This window comes from Mercenaria mercenaria, chromosome 9 (assembly GCF_021730395.1).
Source record: "Mercenaria mercenaria strain notata chromosome 9, MADL_Memer_1, whole genome shotgun sequence".
In the NCBI taxonomy this organism is placed as follows: Eukaryota; Metazoa; Mollusca; class Bivalvia; order Venerida; family Veneridae; genus Mercenaria; species Mercenaria mercenaria.
The window spans coordinates 17,553,862-17,572,983 of NC_069369.1; the positions used below are offsets into that span (position 1 = coordinate 17,553,862).

The following is a 19,122-nucleotide window of genomic DNA, read 5'->3' on the forward strand; positions in this document are numbered from 1 at the left end:
TGCATTAACATTACTGGTACTGATGATAAACCCGGACAGATGATAAAGTCGACCACCTTGGAAAATTTTTATTGCAATCGGTTATTTATAAAATTGAATACACCATCTAATAGTTTCCATTTACAACACCAACTGGTGTAAATAAAAACAAAATTGGTAAATATTCTGTATAAATAAATGACTTAAATTTATCTGTACTGGTACTGATGATAAACCCGAACAGAAAATGAGGTTTTTTACCTGTAACTTTTTTATTTCTACAAATTGAAATCAATGGTCGGTATCAAAATAAAGCTTAACCTTTGCTGAAAACTTTACATAATTCAAATTTATATTTAGTAAGCAAACTACACGAAGTGAGGGCCTGAAAGGGGTATGTAAAAAGGGGACTTTATGAACGTTGACTGATGATAAATTCGAACCCTTTCTCATTTACAAAATTTTCTTGGTATTATTGTATTGAAACTTTCCCCAAAAAGCTGCAACAGTCATTCCTGATCAAGTAATGAAAAGTTAACAAATGTCAGGCCTTCATGTTTCGACAGTGAGCATGCGCAAAAAAACACGCTCTTCCCCAGTAATTTTGGATAAAATTTTTTTACACAAATTTATGTAAGTCATTTATTTATACAGAATATTTACCAATTTTGTTTTTGTTTACACCAGTTGGTGTTGTAAGTGGAAACTATTAGACGGTGTGTTCAATTTTATAAATAATCGATTGCAATCGAATATTTCCAAGGTGTTCGACTTTATCATCTGTCCGGGTTTATCATCAGTACCAGTATACAAAATATTTATCCAAAATTACTGGGGAAGAGGGTGATTTTTGCGCATGCTCACTGTTGCTACATGAAGGCCTGACATTGGGTCACTTTTCATTACTTGATCAGGAATGACTGTTGCAGCTTTTTGGGGAAAGTTTCAATATAATACTACAAAGAAAATTTTGTAAATGACAAAGTGTTCGAATTTATCATCAGTCAACCTGCTTACAGTCCCCATTTTACTAACCCCTTTCAGGGCCTCACTTCGTGTGAGTTTGCTAACTAAATATAAATTTGAATTATGTAAAGTTTTCAGCAAATATTAAGCTTTATTTTGATACCAACCATTGATTACAAATTGCAGCAATAAAAAAGTTACAGGTAAAAAAACTCATTTTCTGTTCGGGTTTATCATCAGTACCAGTAATCTACTAAATGACTGGAAAATTGGAAAATCAAAACTGTTCTGAAAACAACTCGTAATGTAAATTCCTTACCCCACCAACTTTCGTATGCAAATGCTGATCATTTGGACATGAAAAAACAGAAAACATAAGTGACATGCATCAATAAGTGTTTACCCTTACCAAAATAATGTAGATTGATGTTATCAAACAAATTAGTATGTTTTTCTTCATCCAGTTTTCAATGAAATAAATCGATTTTTGGAGAATGTAATTTGGTAAACATTTGAAGAAAATGGCGTAACTGCATAAAGGGGAAATAACTTTAATGCAACTAAATATAAGTGTTATGATTTATTATAGCCGATGTGGCGTAGTATGTATTTATTATTTTGATTAAAATCCATTTGAGAACAATCTGGGACTTGAATTATAAGCATTTATACACTTTTACGTCCGTAAAAAGTAGCGCACCAAAAAATTTTGGATAGATTTTTTTTAATGGGGCGAGCGCAAGCCAAAAACGAAAAAAAAAAATTTTTGTGTTTCTGAAAATATACGAGCGGCAAATCCGATGAACAACTTTTTAATTTGGTGAGGCCTAATGATGACAGTTTTCACTGAAGCAGATTAATCCGCCGTTCTATTTCCGCACTACTTTTATTGATTATTTACGAGTATACCGACCGCTTATCTCTCTACATCATTTCTATGTAAAAGTTCCTGGTCAGGTTTAACAATTATTTCAACACACATGATAAAAGAAAATATATCAAATTATACATCTTTGAAAATCTCAGACCGCAAGCTTTCTAATGGTGTGTAACTTTAGAAAATCGAAAGAGAAACAGTGAGACACTGGCATTTAAAAGTAGCATTTTCTGTAGATTTTTAGCGTAAAGTAACGTTTTATATCTTTCAAAATGTTAATTTAAATAAAAAAAACATGAATCTAATATTTCTATGATCTATAATCTCTTTATGAATATTTGTGTTTTTAATGAAACAGACACCGTGTTTCTCATTAGTATCATTATAGCAAATTTTAATTAAACCAGCTCGTCAGTGTGTTTCAAGACACTTGCTGGTTTTATTCAGAGCAGAATTTCTAGTATATTATGTAACGTGGATGCAAATGGTCTGATTGTTATACTACTTAATGGAGGTGACTTGAACTGTTACAGCGAAGTGGTTTATTACACATCAACTGCGGGTTTTAACCTTTCTGTGCTGTCGGCGCTTTGATTTTTTATACACACGCATTGAGATTTCATCGAATACGAGGAAATGGTTGTTGTTTGATAGCGTTATACTTACGCTTTATAATGCAAACGTACTTTATACAAAAAAAAAATCTACAATTTTGATCAAAATCCTACAAAATCAGAAGTCCCTCATCAACTGTACAGAAGTATTTACATCAATGGCAAGGAATTGCCTTGAATAATAGTTTTTGACTAGAAGAGTGCATAATGTGGGCTCCTGTCTCACTTGTTGTTTTCAGTCAAATATTAACAAATAAGATAAACTCATTAGAAAACGTACCTAAGACAACTGAAATACATTCACCCGGCCATATTTATCCATCGCTTCTGCGAGGAATCCTCCAACGCCGCGGTGTTGGCACCACCGCTTCTGCGAAAGCTATGGTCAGTGTGTATAGGCCTATGTGTAGTATATACATAATTTATACTACAGTTAACTGGTTCCAAATATACATATATTTGCTCTTAGAAAATATCAGTGGTGTACAACGTATCTAAATATGACAGGGGTATAATAGTAAGTTGACGCAGCTGTACATGGTAGGTAGTGACCATTTTCCAGTTACTTTATAAATTATCTTTCATCAGCCTTACTTCTGATCACTCTTATATGTTTGCTCCTCATCCGAGAATTATAGAACTTCATACAGAGTGCTACGACTTCCCTCAAAAGAGATCTACCCGTATGCCGTGGGTGGCGGCCCGTAAGCCGAAGAGGGTTCTGGATGCACCGTAACACCTTGGTTAGGTGACACATGCTTGGTTTCAGGTGTACATCCCTTTTGTCAGGGTGTGGATGCCAAAATGTATCTTTGGGCCCTAATTTGGCGAAGACGTTTCTGACGGTCTTATCGGCCAGGTACGATAAACTTGCTGTCTTGTCAAGTCCTGTGAAATCTCACTGTTACGCTTACATCTTCTGTTCGTTCCTGTCAAACTGCGTTTAAATCTTTTCATATCATCCTGCCAGATGATAGTCATTTAAGTAACACTCTGCCGGGTGATAATAATTTGAATAACACCCTGGTGCTATTCGTTTGAATAACAGCTGCCAGCTGAGCATCCTGTCTGATGATATTCATTTCAAAAGTAGTCGTGCCGAAAGGCATTCCAATAATATGTTTATTTTAAGATTCCGGTTAACATAATCCAACACACTCGGTTCGATTCCCGAACAGCTTGGTCTGCCTTGCGTAATAGGTGTTTATGTTGGCCAGTCATGTACATTTGGGGGAATCTCATACTCAAACGTAAGACTAGGTCTCCCAACAATAATTAAAAACACAACAACTTTACTTCAATAAAGACATCATGTTATTATTATTATTATTATTATTATTATCATTATTATCATTATTCATATCGGGCAAATGCCCACATAGTGATAAATTTATTACAACTAGCACTATCAATTTTCACTTATTTAAACAGTCAGTTTCAATATGCTATTTAAATAGATAGATCTTCTGCGGTACCAAATAGGTGACAGATAGATCAGATCCTCCGCGGTACCATATTGGCGACAGATAGATCAAGTCCTTAGAACACTGTTTTCAAATTAAACTCTCTCCCTGTATTGCGTAAAGCTTCCTATAATTTGTCCTGCTGTCGTTGTGGAGATATCGCTGAAGTCGCGATAGTAACACAACTAAGCCGCACATCTGACTGGCGCGTAGCGGAAACTCAAGCTTAAGGTGTTATGTGACAAACGAATAATAAAAGCTATTTTAAGCCATCCCCTGATTTGCTTGACCCAGTGGACTAATATGGTAAGTTATTAAAGTGTTACACAACACGCAAGATTTGTTACACCATGCACTACCGTGCTACACCATGTACGGACGAGTTACACCATGTAAGGACGCGCTACACCATGCGCTAACGTGCTACACCATGCACTAACATGCTACACCATGCACTTGTAACGTGCTACGCCACGCACTAATGTGCTACACCACACACTAACGTGTTACACCACGCACTAACGTGCTACACATGCACAACTTGCTACACTAGTATGCACCAACCGGCTGCAGGCCCCCCACCAAAACATTAGCACAACAAGGATTACTCGAGAGACACCAAAATATGCACGAGCGAACCTCAAGGCCCTGTAAGATCGTATTTTTAAATTTTGTTGTACGCAGTAACAGGGGATGCTTAAAATTAACACGTTTAATGGTAAAAGATTTACTAAGATTATCAGTTTTAATGAATTTCGAATAGCTGGAAAATACATGCAACTCTAAAGCTAGAATTTCCGCTGGGCTTCACTTAGCGACTGAGTAGATAGGTTCTAGAATAGAGAACTTTGTTCAATCCTTGCAGATCACTTATACATGATGAACAGATAGAACGTTCCAATACGTTTGTTGATACTCTTGTCCCTCATTAATTTTAAGCCCTTGACTTGTGTAATGCTTATTCTCTGGAGCTTGATTTTTCTCTGCCCTGGGAGCCGTGAAATAGATTTAGCCGCTTGAATTTATCTCGACACTGAAATGCAGATAAAACCTCCCGCAGTACTCTAGTAAATACTCAAAAATAGCCAACATTTTTTTTTTAACAATATGTAAATGAGGTTTTCGATATTCCCAAACAACAAAATAGCGTTATATATACAAATGTAATAATAAGGGTGTGGTGGGTGGGAGCTTTGCTAGTCAGGCATTGGCTTTCTCATGAAAAGAGGGTGCTTATGACGTCATTATTGATAATGACGACAAATTCGGTAATCATCGGCAGTTTCCGCCGTATTCGCTAAAGCTGGAGCGCTATTCTTATAGTAAAATATATTTCATTTATTTATGTACTTATCTATTTATTTATTTAACTTCTGTACGATTAATATCTAATCAAAACGAATATCCGTCGCTAAAATAAACCTGGTTATTTTTGAGCAATAACCCTAAGTATTTGCATCGGACAAAAAAAGACAGCACAACACAATATAAAGCTTAAATAAAGTCGGCTCATTCATAAACAGAGAAAAGCTGGTGAAGCGCGAGAGTACAATGGCGAAGCGCGACAGTACGATGGTGAAGCGCGACAGAACGATTGCGAAGCGCGACAGTACGATGGTGACACAACGATGATGAAGCGCGACAGTAAGATGGGGAAACAACGGTGGTGAAGCGCGGCAGTACGGTGGTGATACAACGATGGTAAAGCGCGACAGTACGATGGTGAATCACCACAGTACCGTAGCGAAGCGCGACAGTACGATGGGGAAACAACAGTGGTGAAGCGTGACAGTACGACGGTGAAGCACCGCAGTACTATGGCGAAGGGCAATAGAACGATGGCATATCGTCTTATAGCCGTCATACTGTTGCGCTTCGCCATTGTACTGTCACGCTTCGCCATCGTACTGTCACGCTTCGTCATCGTACTGTGAACCTTCACACTTCGCGGCGCTAGCTCTAATGGAACACAGTAAAATACCCTTAATAGCTATATAATCTATTGAAATTCATAAGAAATACATGTTTGAAAAGTAAATTTTACTTCTCTTTCGCAACAAAGACAGACAGGAAGTTGATGAATTTAGAAACTAGACACATATTTAAAATTTGCCTTTTGATTAAAATATACCAATATCTACCAAGAGCGAATATAAAACTTGAAATTATGTTATATAAAACTTGAAATTATGTTGAAATACTGATCAATTCTGAGTCATATTGAATGGAGTGATAACAAAATTTTATCGAATTCAATAAATTTGAACATACATAGCAGTTTCGGAAATTCTTGTCCTGTATCTTGATAAATGTTCATTTCTTACTTCAGAAAATATATCGATGACCTGTCAATACAAAGATAGATATTCATCTAATTAAAGAAATTATTTTAAGAAACAGAAACGATGACATTTTTAATAAACCGGGTAAGGTCTACAAATTAGGGAAACTTAGTAATTTCATGAAAGAAGAACAATTGCAGAAATAATCCATTCAGCAGCCGTCTTTTCCTCTATCCCGGTATTAGTCTCTTTTTTCATCAGCTGTAAGTCCCTTCACTCTGAAATATAATATTCACTCAAACTGTCGATAACTATATTTGTAATGATATTTTGCTAATTTTTATACCTAACTTAAGCTGGTTCGAATGCGTCTCTTTTAAATTTTATTCACAAGCGATTTACATATAATTTATACATTGTACTGAAGAAGGAACTGCAATATTTAACAGGAGAATTTGCACAGACTTGATAGAATATCATACTAGGCTGCTACTGACCAAACCTAGGCGGGCACATGCCAAGTTTGGTGAATAGGAGAGAAATCGTTTAAATGCTTTAAGTCTGGTGGACACTAGAAAGGGTCATGCTCAACATTAGAACAAACATTAAGTGGCTCCCGAGAAGTGGTTTCTTAAAGGACATTTTTCTAGTTATAGTTCTAGAGGCCCATAAACAGCTTAAAGAAATGTAGGAGAGGTTCATGCAAGAATATCACTGAAAAAGTTTGGTGTAATTTAAACCAACAGATTAGGAGGGGAAGGTGTTCAAGCAAAAATTTTGACCTAGGACGCCGGCCACAGGACGACGAGGTCGGACGACTGACGAGCCCCTATACTTAAAGCTCACCGTGCCATTAAAACAAAGACATTAAAAGCTGCATATGTTATGGATATGTCTTTTTGATTGCATGGTGACTTGAATTATCACTTTCATTTCATTTCAGTAAATATGATAATAGATGCTTCCTTGTTCATATCAATTTTACGACAAAGAGGTGTGTTTCCTATGAGTAATGGCACTAAATTTTGTGTATGTACCATAAGTGATTTAGTTATTTGAATATGTGCCAGTAGATTTAAAAGTTAAAGACTGGACTCAAGACCTTTGACCTCAAAGTTTGACCTTGACCATTGAGCAAAGGATCTTAACCTAGTGGTAGAGCGTCCTCTTCGAGTGCGGGAGGTCGTGGGTTCGATCCTCGGTCGCGTCATACCAAAGACGTAAAAAATGGTACAATAGTCTATAGTAGCTTCCTTGCTTTGTGCTTAGCATTAAGACGGTAGTGCTAGGACTGGTCAGCCCGGTGTCAGTATAATGTGACTGGGTGGGGTATCATGTCACGTGTCTACGGCGTGATATTCCAGTGAGGCAGCACTATAAAGTTGGGCATTGTGCTCACTGCTACAAGTAGACACCTAAAAAATTGTTAAAAAAGACGTTAAACCCGTACATACACATACATTATAAGAATCTTTACATCGCACGTCACATATTGTCTTACGATGGTGAATGCTTCGCCAATGTGTTTGAATAACCATTCATGCATATGAACATTTAAAGAATGGATAAGAAAATGACATAAAATATTTGGCCTCTTAGTGTGACCGTGACCGTTGACCTTGCATGACTCATTGTTTGTTTTAGTGTGCATCAGTGTAAAATGGGCACATATTTAAACAAAAAAGTAATACAATTTACGGAATAAAATACTGATAAATCCTGTAAATTAAAAAAGTGAAGCGCGTTTGTTAAATCAACCAATGTAATGTGATAACTGACAAAATGACTCAAAAACATAATAACATAGTATTTATAAAGAGAAAACATCATAGAACATATAGACGGAAGTTGAGAGTTTTTCAACCCTACTGAAACTGAGTCATGAATTTCAATACTAATTAAACTTACGTGTGAAACTGGGAATTTGTGTTCAAAGACGTTTTCATTTATTTACATGTATTAATTAAGACAACGTGTTTCTCTAATTTTACATAACTATTCCTACTATTGAAAACAATTCCGGTTTGTTTGTGAAAATCGTTAATTTTTGTTCGACTAGTATATACTTTTAGGCGTAACTAAGTATTTCTTTCTGTCCATTATTTTGTTAATTGTTTTAAACTAAATTTTAAGTTAATAACTATTTTCAAATTACTTTTCAGTATTGATGCTTAGTTTCTGTTTGAATTAAATCTTGAAGTTTTAGTAAAATTGATATTAAAATTTCAAACTCAAACTCAGCTGAGACAGAAAAATGTTTTGTGAACACGGGGCAAGTAGCACTGGTTAGTTTCACTGTCCGCCGTTACATAACTGAAATACTGTTGAAAAAACGGAGTTAAACTTAAAACAAACGAAAGGTCTTTTGTCTTAAAATAATTGAGGTTATTTTGTATAATTAGTAGCTTAATCGGGGATGTTGTATTCGGCTCCCGGCCTGTATTATAAGAGGCGCAAAATCTTGTAAATATAGAAAGCCGAGATATTATGACAATTTCCATGTACACATGTATATGATTAGAAGACATGCATGTACAATTTAATTAATTGAAAAAGCTGGCCGGCGTCTTGGTTTTGTATTGCCTGTTGAAATTAATTAAAACAAGAACAAAGCGCTATATTATATATGACATATTTCTGCATGTATTCAGCTAAACTTTATAGCATATCATAACGTTGCTTAACACAATATCAAATATCAATGAACCGAATCTAACAGAATTTAGATTGAACGGTACAGAACGGTAAAAATGGTAAGAAGGTAGTATAGTGCCATTTTACCGTTTTTATGCCCGATATAAGCTTTATTGATGCTTCACTGTAAAGAGGAATGTCTGCGGGTGATTTTAAACTACGTAATATGCTTCAAAAATTATGTCGAAGCTGCTTGAAAGTCTCTCAGTCACGTGACCATGGTTCCATTGCATTATGGTCAACCCAATATTTTTTTTGTGTTTTTGATTGCCTAAAGACCGACCTTCAAGACAAGGGTAGTCTCGTAAGTTGCGAAAGGCTAAAAATGCTTATAAAACATCCTACCCTCATACAAGATATAGCATAAAATCGGCCTGCCTAATAAACTCACTTTTGCAAGAACTTTTGAAATCACATATTTTATCAAAATTTTGCACTTAAATCATCACCATTGTATTGAAAATGTCTGAACTTAGAAAATGAGCGGTCAAATCAAAGGTTTTTATCCTGAAACAAAAAAGGTATTGCTATTTTTCACTTTTACAGCACTTCAGTCGGAAATTTTGAAAACATTTTTTTTCCGGATTTTTCATTGAAACTGTTATCATTGTATTGGAAATGTTCTAACTAAGAAAATAAGTGGTAAATCAAAAGTTTTAATCCGGAAACAAAAATGTTATATTGCATTTTTTTTTTCAATTTTCCACAAACTGAATTACACTTGCAAACGCCATATTATATGACGTCCAGTCTGCACGCTGTTGTTCTTTCCAACGACTTTTTCCTTATTTTTCTGAGCAGGTAGGATAAATAAAATATTAGATTACTGTCTGAAAAAAAAAAAAAAAGATTTATTAGGCTCGTCTACGAAAAAAATATAAGGCTCGGTAGAGCCTCGCCTAATATATTTTCTTCGTCCCTCGAAAGCGTTCATTGAGTATTCATCATAGATACTTCAACCATACATGTAAAGGTTCTTCCAAGAATTCTCAACAGATGTGACATCGTACGGGAAATCTATTTGTAAGATCAGACCCCATTATTTTGTTGTGAAAATGGAAGAAACCAGCACTTCTTTTGAAAGCAACATCGGGGCTTACAGTGTGGCATATTCGATTTCCCAGGGTATTGTAATATTGCCATTATATGGGTAGTTTGTTGTTCTTTCGTATGACAGAACATGTGCAAAAGAACTATCGTGTCAATACTGATATAATGGAGCTGTTAACATACACGTGACAGCAGATTCGTCTCTATTGGCAGTCTTAATGCGACATACCAAGAGAGGGGCACTAAAAAGTATTGTGTGTCCGTCTCCTCAATTATTACTATAGTACTTTGTAAATGTTTCATTAATTGCTGCAATGAAACATGTTTAAACTAAAATGACAGGTTAAATCTAGGGTCAGTCAATGACAGAAGAACAACATATACCAACATAAGCAATCAGGGCTGTATATGGATAATTAATCCAATGGCAATTACTATGACCTGTTGTAGATATATGAGGTCAGGTGTCCATATCCGAAGTAAATCCATTCCTTCTGATTTTTTGCGGCCATCTTGGATTTCATTGATTATATTCATTGACTTATTTACCCAGTGTAAGTGTAGATTTTTATGAGCATAGTTTACCAACATTTATACCATCATGCTCAGTCTCACAATATTCACACAATATGCTCGCTCAACTGATGCAATATTCTCATTGAAAAAATATTTTATGGCAGCCATTTTGAATTTTATTGGCCATAAAACTAGTATCGCCATGATAACCTTTACAGCAGAATCACCGTTGGTACCCGTTAAAACTAGTATCGCCGTGATAACCCTTTACAGCAGAATCACCGTTGGTACCCGTTAAATCTAGTATCGCCATGATAACCTTTACAGCAGAATCACCGTTGATACCCGTTAAAACTAGTATCGCCATGATAACCTTTACAGCAGAATCACGGTTGATACCCGTTAAAACTAGTATCGCCATGATAACCTTTACAGCAGAATCACGGTTGATACCCGTTAAAACTAGTATCGCATATGAACATATTTTAAGCAGGTCATATAAAGTGATCGTGGTGGTTCTATTACATCAAACCAATCTCATAAGGTATTTTACACAGGTCTGACCTGATACAACAGGTAGGCCTACGTGTTATGTAAAGTTATCACATTTTACCATGGGTATCGAGCAATTGTCAGCGACGCTATAGCGAACAAATATCATTAAAATTTGTTACTCTGCAACTTTATAACGAGTCATAATTATGGCAAAACCGACATCCATCCCCCCCGAGCAAAGGGACGTGTATTCAAAACAAAACATAGCCAAATTCATTTGCAATCACATTTAGAACTGTAAATTGAAACATGGTATTCAATTCCCTTTTCGAAATAAAAATACTACTAGAATTTATTGTTATAAATCTATACCACGAGTTCTTGTCCGAAATGGTGACGCAGACTGTTTATGCTGTCATTCGTGTCATGCCGATGTTGACGTCTTCACGTGTACATGACTAGGTCGGACGTGGATTCCGTTCTAGTGTACTTATGATGGACACACGAAATGGACGACTTACGAACCTAGAAATTTGTAGCAAAAGCTCTATATACGTACTTCGTCAGTCGCAACCGAATTCGACGGTATGGAGACGGATGACAATTTTCACCTTATTTTAATGTACTGTAGTATATCTATTCAAATCTAAACCGTCATTGCCACTCTTCGGTAAAAATGTTTTCGTACGTCTAAATGCTCTTACAGTTTTGATAACTAGTAAGACCTTATATCGTAAACGTTATTACATGTCACGCTATGCGATCGGCATAACATTTCAAACATCTGTACTGACTAAGTTACAGTAGCAGCACATAATTATTTTGAACAATTTTAGTAGATAACTGTAAACGGAAAAATCCAGGATATATATACCACACATTTTATGGTTATTCGTAAATTTTTTATTCTTAAAGTTTTCTTTAATATTTTTGTAAAGTTAAATTTACTATTAAATAATTTGTACAAATATTGCAGGCATAAATATTGCAACAATCATTCAGCAATTGGCAGGCATATAAATAAATTTTATTACCTCCCTTTCTTATTTAACACTAACGTTTCGATGTAGTACACAAGGGGAAATCGTTCAAATTCAGCTTATTATTTCTTTATTAGTTTGACCAGTTTTGATGTAGAAATAGAGCGTTTTGAGACACACCGCATGTTTAATGTTCAACCTGTTTACAGTTGGACACTACGTACGCTTCCCACTTTCATTGTGTCTGACGGGAGGGGACTCTGTGGTTAGCAGTTTTTAAATCTCACCGGGACTGAACTGTAGCCTATCTGGCCTGTTTCGTCGGGCCCATTAAGGGTGTTTCTCTTGATGCTCTGTCTTCTGCATTCAGACATTGAGTACATACGATTTTTTTTTTTGGTTCTTAAGGTCTGCTAGATCTATTTATACAGAAGCATTTTGTGTTTTACATGCCATGCCTTTTGTTTCCGTTGCGTGTGTTAGAGATTCACCTGGCGGGGATTACTTTTTATTTTAATTAAGCTGCCCAGTGGTGTTTTTACCACTGACCATTTCAAGGCGGTGCCCTACTGTATTCCTTTGTCTGTTCGTTTTGTCCTCGTGTGTTTGCTTTGTATGTTCAAAGATTGCAGACCACATATCACTGTGGGTTCGAAATAGCTTAACGCGTAGAATTCTTTCACACGATGAAAGTCAGTTGTTCTACCCAGGGTCTAGCCTGGCTCCCTGGCTGCATGGTTATTTTTTATATAAATATAGGAAACATTTTATTAGAAAATTTTAAGCCTCTAAAATAGCACAATTTTGGCTGAACCATACATGTTTGGAGCCAGGGGCAATAAAAAATGTCAATGTAGAAACAACCCTCTGGAGTTACTTCCCTTTTAATGAAAAAAACTGATATATGTAAATAAGAACAAACATAGGGACGGGAGCCAGTCTACCCAGGGTCCCGCCCATGCCAGAAACAATGTCTGGAGGTGCATCTGGATTTTTCCTCCGCCATCAAAATATGGGAAGTATTCATATCTTAATTTGGATGTAAAATCTAATTAACAAACTGAAAGTTTAAAAAGTTTAAAAATGTTATTAGGAACTTTGAGAAGACAAATAAATGATTAGATGCTAAATTTTTTGAACAAATATATTAATTGACCAAAATTTGTCAACCACCTTTAAGAACGGCACAATGACGGCATTGTCATTAATAATCTTATTTGTACATGTGTGTATGCAACTGAAACAGACAACTGACGTTAGTTTTCTACCTACTAAGTACTGTGTCGATATTTCCAGATAATGACCACTCTTCACAAAATAACTTCATAGGTATGGACTTCTTAGACTGAGCAATACCTACCCGACCTGTGGATCTAGTTTGAGTTATAATCTTGAAGCAGTTCAATAGGAAATGAAACCCGTTGGGCTCTTTTACTTTTCTTACATTTTATTATGTTATAAAAATCCGTTTTATGTTCGGATTATCACACAATTCATTTGTATGTACAAATATTTGTATAGGTATTACCAACATCACTATATCACTAAACTAGTGTTAGTTCTTTTTTACAAATGTCACAGTACCCTGGAATGGTTTGCCTAGTCATATTGCTGAAATGTTTCAAGCAGGCTGATGCGGAATTGAACTATTAGGTCATCAAGGGATTTCTACCGAAGTTATATGCCAGCATTGGTTACATCGGTAACACTACAGATAAAGATATTAACATGCTATCTATTGTTTTTTCACCTTCTCACTATCTACTAGGAACTTTTAATATTTCCATTCACTAATAAGGCTATTAATAAATACCGGCCCGGCTCGGTCCGTCCAAAACAACGGAAATAGCCGATTCCGCGGATAGTAAAGAATAACCACAGACTAACATAAGAACATTGATATCAATTTATAACAGCGGCTTACATTCTGCTAAAGTAAAAGTTATTTGTTTATATTTAATTCATAGTTTTATAGCCACGTTCTTTTATAGACCAATAGTCAATATTTCTAATTTAACTCGCACTTATTAAGATCCATTTTTAAATAGAGATTCAGATAAGAAGAAAACAAATAAACAAACCAAATATTAGTATATAGCATATATACTTATGGAAGGGAATCTCCGCCAGAACATGCATGCTGCTAAATGAAATTGCTATGTTATTTACTTACATATGCGTTCTGCTACATTGCAACTGCATTTTAGGGGATCTCCGCCAGGACATGCATGCTGCTAAATGACAAATGCATGTTGCCTTGTGTTATTCGTTTTAAACTAAATGCAACATCCATGCGTCTTTGTGTTACCTTCCATCCGTTAGTGGCACATACCTTGCATCTTTCGTCACTGCATGTATGTAAAACGCATATTCGTGCGTGTAAATGGCATATGCTTCCATTCTGTGGCATATTAAAATGTTTATGTGAACACGTTCTAAGTGTTTTGTACGTTTTACTTTCTGAAATTGATTAAATCGTTCCTCCATTATATAAAACTAACACATGCATGTTAACATTTAGTTGTTGCCCGTTGTTTTTTGTTTTTGATATATAGGTCCCTGTTGTAGACCTTTTCTATGTAGGTCCCTACTTTAAATTTACGGATTCTAAATATTGCAATGATTGAAATTTATGCAAGGCGAAAACAGAGCTAAGTAAGCACTAAGCAGCACGAAGTTAATCAAATGCGACTTTAACATTTGTAATATGAAATTCGTAGAAAGCTGGGAACCAGAATTTCCGGCAGTTTCCGTAAAATCAGTGAACCATGAACGGTGTTTTAGTAAAAAAAGTACCCAACGAATTTGCCTAAAAAAAACCGTACTGGTCAAAGCTTTCAGTAAATACATAACAGATTCAGGGAGATTTGATTAATGTAAATTGAACAACTTCCCTCAAATTAAAATTAAGTCAAAATACTAGAAGACATTTTTGTATAAAGCAACAGAGAATAAGCACAATAAGAGTACCAGTAACCAAAGATGACAACGATACAGCACCAGGGGCGTTGGGACGATTTGAGCATTGGGGCGGCGGAGGTGGGTGGGTGGGTTTGGGAGGGGAATACCCCTCCCATCTCCCTCCAATGAACGGGGTCACGGTTGGCCCTGTGAAAATGTTGCATATAACTAGAATAAATAGTGCAATCTGGCGACTTCTTGGACTGCTCAGTAGCTGTTGAACATACTCGTTTCTTTTCGAGTTTTCACCCCTATTTTCAGTTTACTGTGTTCAAACACTGAAATGGCGGTACTATGTTAGATACGGACAATGTATTGCCAGGGTAGAACCAATACTGTCTAAGTAGGGGATCGAGCAGAAGACTCATATCATAGTGAATCCATGGAAATATGCTGAAACAATTGAGGGTTGAATAAATGGAGTTCAGGGTTCTTTTTACCGAATGATCGCTTTGGAAACGCAAAATGGTGTGGCTAATTGGGGTTTTCCATTTTTATATTGAAGCTGTAATACTTGTTAATGTAACTAGATCTGTAAAATCAATGAGGATTTTTCTACATTTGATGCGTAGATTCATTATGACTGGTTTCTTTGATATTTCAAACAAATTGTTTAAGTGTCCAAAATATTTAATTTTATAAATTTTATGAAAAGACATCTAAAGATGCCGATTTGTGTTTGTGTTTTACTCAGTCGGCAGAATTTGAGACACAACATTAATTGCAAGTGTCTATAATCTGTTCGGCAGTATGCAATATTAAATACGATTGACTTTCATTAATTAATGTATCGCCTATAACCCGAGTCTGCGGGGTGTGAAAATACAGCAACTTTGGTACAATACACTGTCACCATGGTGATCTAGCAAAGTGTCAGCGATACAAGATTCTGTGTACATATCAGTCGCCGATGCATTTCATGATAAATTGACAAGGGAATACCGCTGTATTATTCTCATTTTCAAAAAAACACGAGTTCGGCATTTCACCGCTCCTGGAATTATTGGGGCGGCGGTGCCGTCCTGCCGCCCCAGCTCCTACGCCCTTGAGCACAGAAGCGGTCATCGCTACAACAAAGAAAAGTGGAATACGATCTGCACACACACAAACAATCCAATTTCTGTTGAAGACAGTATTTAGGTAAAGGATTTCAGCTGGCTCTCTGTTCAAAAAGCATACAATTTGATTGTGCCAATACTGTTAAGAACTTGTCAGGAATAGAAATATTTTCATTGCCGATAACACCGAAACCAACACAAGTACACGGGTAAGTTTAGACTCTCTCACCGTTTAACCCACGGAAACGAATGTTTCTCATTGCAGAGTTGGTGCAGCCGTTCTGCGCAGGCGCGGAATTATTATCCATTGGAGCGCACGGCAAAATTACTCATTTTTTTGCATGTCCGCACGCATTTAGTGTATCAAATGCATAATATACTGACTAGAGGTTAGGGTTAGTATCACCATGGTTACAAAATAGATACATTTAAGGTGTTTTCTTTCAAATTTAGTTAATCCGGTATCTACCGGAGTCTGTAATATATCACAGGTGCACCAACTCTGTATTTAGTCACAGCCCACGGAAACTACCGAACACGTGAATTTGCTGTCGAGAGTGGTCTCCCGTGTATACTTATTTGCGCTAAATGTTTTGCTTTTTGTTGGTTCCCTGTAATGTTGTAATGCACTACCGTGCTCAAATTTTTGTTGTACTGCAAGTTTGAATATTTATTAAAGCCATGTGTTTTAGTATATTATTTTTGCCGGGAAACTGTAATATAAACAAGAACCAAGTGGTTGCAAACATCACTAATGTTAAATCCAAAAAGCAGTAACAATCAAGTTATGAAAATTTCGGAATATTCACAAGTCACAACGTTGTTAATAGCTCGTTACATTCAGTAGCAACAAAGTCAAATACGCGTAAGAAAACATAGAATACAGTTAGTAATAGCATGGGTATACATTTCAATATTGCAGTAAGCAAACAAAAAGGTTGAACGCACTTGTCAATTACATGCAAGAATAACCGATACTCATGAAAGGACTGTTTTCTTAGCATTAAGAAGCATTAAAGATGAATTTCTTGTAAGGCAAATGTAAGAAACTAAAATGCAGTTGCAATGTTGCAGAACCCATATGTAAGTAAATAACATAGCAATGTCATTTAGCAGCATGCATGTCCTGGCGGAGATCCCTCCATATATACTAACATATAGATTTTACTCAGTACTTCAATATTAAAGGATGTTTACTCCGTACTAAAACATTTCATCTCTAAAGTTGGCAGAAACATATCATTAATAGGACTCTTTGCAGACAAATATATTACAAATGATACAAATATTTATTGGTGTTATTTTATTAGTTAACGGTTTAGTACTTGATGAATGACTGAAGACTGCGTATTAGTACTGGTTGTAAAAAGTCTTTATTGTTTTTAAGTTTTTAAACGTATACATGTACATTAAGAAACAAATCTTATTGCTATACGCAGGAAGTGTTTATGGATAACGATGCTTTTGTTGCAAAGACGAGCCTAACCGCTTCTCAAGTAGGTAAATAGGTACTGAATAGTTTCATGGAAAAAAGTTACCTATACCGCCATAATCTATACTCCTCGCAAAATAAAAATTACTAGTACTCTTTTGGCAGTTGACCATACGGGTTTCCACTGACAGCTACAAAAGGCTCACAGAAACAGTCACGTATTGCCAGTAGTCATGATTCAAGAAAACAATACTGATACTGTCCACAGAGCCAAGTACACGCAGATACAATTCCATTCATGTTCAAAAACACAGATGGGGACTTGTCTATGAATACTACGAAAATGATGAAATTGTATAAATTTAAATACTTATACAGAGCTATTTCTGTTGAGTTCATATTAAAATTCATGGCCAGCCACTGCGGGAAATGTTTCACAGTATATTTACACACATCGTGACAATTCATCTTTAACTTGAAAAAAGCCTTTTTACTTTTTCAGCTTTTTGATTGCTTCACGTATAACCAACAGCATTCCATACACCAGCTGGATGGCTTCCTTACTTGAAGAATTATACACCCAAAGCGAGGTTTCGAGCCGACATCGGTGAGGGGCAAGTGGTTTGAAAGCAGCAATCTCAGCCATTTGGCAGCTACGGAGTCCCCTGCTTAACACATTTATAGTCAATGAAATCACCATGAAGTTCCGTGAAGACTTTAAGAGTATATCTAGTATGATTTGCATAAGAAAATGATGTTGCAATTTTTGAAATTTCCGAACGTTAATGACAACACGTAAAACAATTTGTTTTCTCATATGGATGTTTAATGTAATAAAAATGTCAGTAAGGGATGAGCTGCATAAATTATTTCTGAATTAACTGCGTTATATCCATTGTTGTTGTCTTGTGTAAACAACAAACCGAATGTTCATCCTTCATAAATTTTTATTTGATTTTACACAATCTATGACTCACAATACCGTGACACTATTTTACGACGGAGAACGGATTATATTTGTAAATGGACAAAGGCAAATGTATAAACTGAAACTGAATTATACCAAATTTATGTGATAAACACGTTCAAAGACACTTTACATAATTCCTTGCTTTGTATCATCCCTGTAAAATACGTTAATCTTTTACGGAAGCGCGATTCTCTAATTAGAATTGCCCGATTAACAAACCGCTACTATTGCATCATCTATCAAAGGGCCAATTCTGATCACCCAACCCGGGATACGTTGGTCATGTGAGCGGCAAGAAAAGAATTCTAGCCGGTTTTAGTATAAACGAACGCTCCGGCGTACGCCGATCATGTGCGCTGCAAGTAAAACGTAACAATAGGTAAGGGTAGATTTCTCGGAAGCACAGAGCACCTAAAACACAGCCTCAGAGCCACGCATTAGCAAAGTAAGCCCATTAAGCATAGTTAAAAGGGTGTGAAATGTCTAACCGTCTGCTGATATAGGATTTTAAACTATTTATTATTATTTATTATTATTATTATTATATTATTATACCATATTTATATAGTACTCTTTTCATGCACATGTACATGTTCAAAAGAGTTTTACAGAATTAATTGCAAACAATACAAACAAATACGCATTCAACACAAACAAAAATGCATTCCACACTAACAAAAAATCATGAAGCAGGCTTTTGAAGCTAGCAGCTAGAGTGAGCTTCCCTGATCTTGACGGGAAGGGAGTTCCAAAGCTTTGGAGCAGTGGACGAAAACATGCGGTTG

The 19,122-nt window shown here is 36.0% G+C and overlaps 1 protein-coding gene across 2 annotated transcripts in view; it reads left to right on the forward strand.

The window, feature by feature from the left end:
- Positions 1-19,122, forward strand: part of LOC123546591 (microspherule protein 1-like) — a 247,089-nt gene that overhangs the window by 127,874 nt on the left and 100,093 nt on the right. The gene's annotated exons all lie outside the window — the stretch shown is intronic.